Here is a 4349-nt window from a genome sequence, read left to right as displayed (position 1 = left end):
CATGAATGAAATTGATGCTCGAAACAGTCTTAGGCTCCGGGAAGAAGAGGGTGGGAGGGCGGGAAAACAAAGGCAACTTGGAAGGGGGAAGCTACGAATATCTTGAAGAGAAAATACCGGTTGAAATCATTGAGGAAAGAATGCAAAGGCTTCACACGAGTAGGATGGATACTCGATTCCGGCTCCGAGAAGAAAAGGGGTGGGCGGGTGGGAAAAACAAGGATAGCTTCGGACAAGGAAACAACATCGTGGAGGAAGAACCGAGGATTGATCTCGCAAAAGACAAAGAGGTTTGAGATGACTTGACGAGAGATGCACCGGATAAAAGAGGATGGACAACGAATAAAAAACACCTGCGCGATCCTAAAGAAAAATTTGAAGGGGAAGAGGAGTAGTTCAAACACCTACGTCAAGATTCCTCACCAGAGCGACGAAGGGGCTGAGGAGTAAAAAGAATTCCTACTCTCCGATATAACTAGACTCCGAAAACAGTTTTCTTCTAGACTCAACAATGACCAAACTACACGATCAAACAAGGGGGCTCCTATGGTCGGTCGAGGCTCTGATACCAACTTGTCACGCCCAATATGCGATGCTATCCTAAAGAGACTCGAAGGTCCCACCAAGGATAGAACCGCATATTGAAACACTTTTGCAAGGTGGATATCATTACATCAACATTACATAAATAGATGGGGATACATACAAGGCATACAAATGCCACAAGAGGACATCAATACAACATACATAAGATCAACATCCGACTACAGATGAAACACAAACAGAAGCTCAAACAATATCCACCCTGCTAGCCCAGGCTGCCGACCTGGAACCTATCCCCTGATAGAAGAAGAAGCAGAAGAAGAACTCCAACACAAGCAAACATGACTCTCGCGTCATGATCATCGCAAACCTGTACCTGCAACTATTCTTGTAGTAATCTGTGAGCCACGAGGACTCAGCAATCCCATTACCATGGGTATCAAGACTAGCAAAGCTTAATGGGAAAGGAAGGGGTAAAGTGGTGAGGTTGCAGCAGCGACTAAGCATGATATGGTGGCCAACATATGCAAATAAGAGCGAGAAGAGAGCAAACGGAACGGTCGTAAAGCTAGCAATGATCAAGAGGTGATCATGAACTCCTACTTACGTCAAACATAACCCAAAACCATGTTCACTTCCCGGACTCCGCCGAGAAGAGACCATCACGGCTACACACGTGGTTGATGCGTTTTAATTCAGATCTGGTATCAAGTTATCTACAACCGGATATTAACAAATTCCCATCTTCCACATAACCGCGGGCACGGCTCTCGAAAGTTTATACCCTACAGGGGTGTCCCAACTTAGCCCATGATAAGCTCTCGCGATCAACGAAGGATATTCCTTCTCCCAGGAAGACTCGATCAGTCTCGGAATCCCGGTTACAAGACATTTCGAGAATGGTAAAACAAGACCAGCAAAGCCGCCCGATGTGTCGACAATCCCGATAGGAGTCGCACGTATCTCGTTCTTAGGACACACCAGATAAGCGAAGCGTACAGGTACCGACGTAACCCAAGTTTCCAAGGGATGGTCCCGCACGGTGCTCTAGTTTGGACCAACACTTAGACAAGCATTGGCCCGGGGGGCTAGAATAAAGATGACCCTTGGGTTAATTACTCCCAAGGGAAAAGTATAGGTGGTAGGAAAATGGTAAAACCAATGTTGGGCCTTGCTGGAGGAGTTTTATTCAAAGAGAACTGTCAAGGGGGTCCCATAAATCACCCAACTGCGCTAGGGGCGCAAAATCCGGGAACATAATACCGATATGACAGAAACTAGGGTGGAAAGAGTGGAACAAAACACCAGGCATAAGGCCGAGCCTTCCACCCTTTACCAAGTATATAGATGCATTAATAATATAAGAGATATTGTGATATCCCAACATAATCATGTCCACCATGGAGCAATCTTCAGCTTCACCTGCAACTAGCAACACTATATAAGAGGGGCTGAGCAAAGCGGTAACATAGCCAAGCAACGGTTTGCTAGGAAGGGTGAAACAGGTTAGAGGCTGACATGACAAATTGGGAGGCTTGAAGGACAAGTGATAGGTAGTGCAGCATAGCGATAGAACGAAGCAACTAGCATAGCAATGATAGTAGTGAGATCCAGGGTAGCAGTCATCTTGCCTGAAATCCCGCTAGGAAGAATAACGAGTCCATGAAGAAGACGAACGGATGACGCCGAACCAAGCATAGACGAACGAATCCTCACGATCGCAACGAAACGGGAATTATCGAGAAGAAGCACACAACATGGTAAACACACCACACATATACATGACATGACGCACAACCAAGCATGATGCATGACAAAACTAGATGAGGCTACTCATGGCAAGAGATGATGCAAACAAGAGCAACACATCAAAGCAAGTTTAAATGAGGTCGGAAACAACAAATAACAATTCCGGTAAGTCCTCATATGCAAGTTTCAAAGTTGGTCCAGATCTGAACAAACATTAAGTTGAAGTTGTTAAACAGCAAGTTAAAGAGCACCAAGAGGATCTACACAAAATTCTAGTCAAGTTACATATAAAGTTCATTTAGTTCGGAGCTACGGCCTAGAAGATATGAGCAAAACAAGTTAAACATGGCATTGGTGCTAAATGCATCCAAACATCAAGCAAACACCCCAAAACAAGGATGCAACATGATAATATGAAACTTCATGCAAAGTCAAGCAAGTTTCATATACATCACACTCAAAACGGAGCAACGGTTCAACACACACTCCAAACAAGATATGACAACAATCTGTCCAAAACAGCAACTAGGTATCTAGCAAGCATCAAAACAATATGCTACAACATCTCAACGTGAAAACAGAAGGCATGGGCATGAAGTACAGGTAAATCATGACAAAACATAAACGCTGAGCTATCTCCAGAAATGACTAGAACATGCTCAAAAGGACATGGCAAGATGCCAAATAATAACAGTTTTAGGCTTAGCAGAAATAACATCAGGTTGCAATGTTTAGAGCTATCAAACAATATGTTACAGGAAGCTATCATGGAAAACCAAGGCATGTCATCTAATACTAAAGACAAAGAACAAAACTCCCTTACTGAACTAATTCTAAAGATCAACAGAAAAGATGATAGCATCCATGCAAACATGGCAAATGATATGACAGATTCATACATGGTAGGAACAACAATAAGTAGGCATGTTGATGAGCTTGAACCACTCACCACAGAGCAATACATGACATGGAAAGGTAAACAACAGTAATAATACATGTTTATGAAGCTAAGCATGGGAAGAGCAAGTTCATAGGGCGCATGGATCACTAACAACAATCATGGCAACATTGAACTTAATGTTAACAGGCTGATAGCAACATTATTTAGCAAGTTGAGAGCAAGATTACAACAAGTTACAGCAGGCTATAAATGCAACCATGGGCATGAATGGATAGCGCATGACATGTATAACAAATCATACTTAGTGAACATCTCCAGATTATGCATAGAATGACTTGTAGCAGCAGGTTTACATAGCATCATGATATAGCAGATTCAGCCTAGTAAAACAGTAACAACAAGTACCCTACTTCACGAGCTCGATGCACTCACTACAAGGCTCACAAAAATACATGGATTGCACCACTTAAGGATGGCATGATGTATCTCAAAACTCATGTGGACATTAAGCTCATAGGATGCACACACAAAATGCAACGAAAAAGACAAAATGGCAAGTTATAACAGTTTCAGCAGGTTAACATCATATAGCACGCTTGCAACGATGATTAGGGCATCAAGATGGACTCAAACAAGCATGGCACAATGGAATGAAATGAATAGCATCTCATGGTGAACATTGTGATATATCATGCGCACGAAACAGAGCCGTATGCTAGGAGATATGATGCGATGAACTGGGGACCATAATGTAAATAATCATAGACTTAGTGGAAATATACCATCGCGAAAAAGTCAACCCGGGACGGAGGCGTTCCGGGACGAGGAGATCCGGCGCAGGCGAGGCGTTTGGATCAGCGTGCGGGTGGATCTGATCCCGATCCGGAGGACCTCGCCGGAGTTGGCCGGGGAGGTGGCCGGAGACGGTCGCTGGCGGCGAGGAAGAAGCCGGAGCGCGAGGGGGAGGAGGTCGGAGGCGCGGGGCTCCGGGCGGCGAGCTCCGGGCGGCGGAAGGTGCGGAAGCCGAGGCGGCGGCGAGCGAAGCCGGCAGCGGGGCGGGGGCGGCAGGTGGCGTCACGCGGGGGTCGGCGGAGGCACCGGCGGCCGATGCAGAGGCGGGGTCGTCGGAGGCGCGGAGGCGGGGAACTCCGGCAGG

The sequence above is a fragment of the Triticum dicoccoides genome, chromosome 4B, assembly GCF_002162155.2.
Source record: "Triticum dicoccoides isolate Atlit2015 ecotype Zavitan chromosome 4B, WEW_v2.0, whole genome shotgun sequence".
In the NCBI taxonomy this organism is placed as follows: Eukaryota; Viridiplantae; Streptophyta; class Magnoliopsida; order Poales; family Poaceae; genus Triticum; species Triticum dicoccoides.
Note: the sequence above shows the minus strand (reverse complement) of the source record.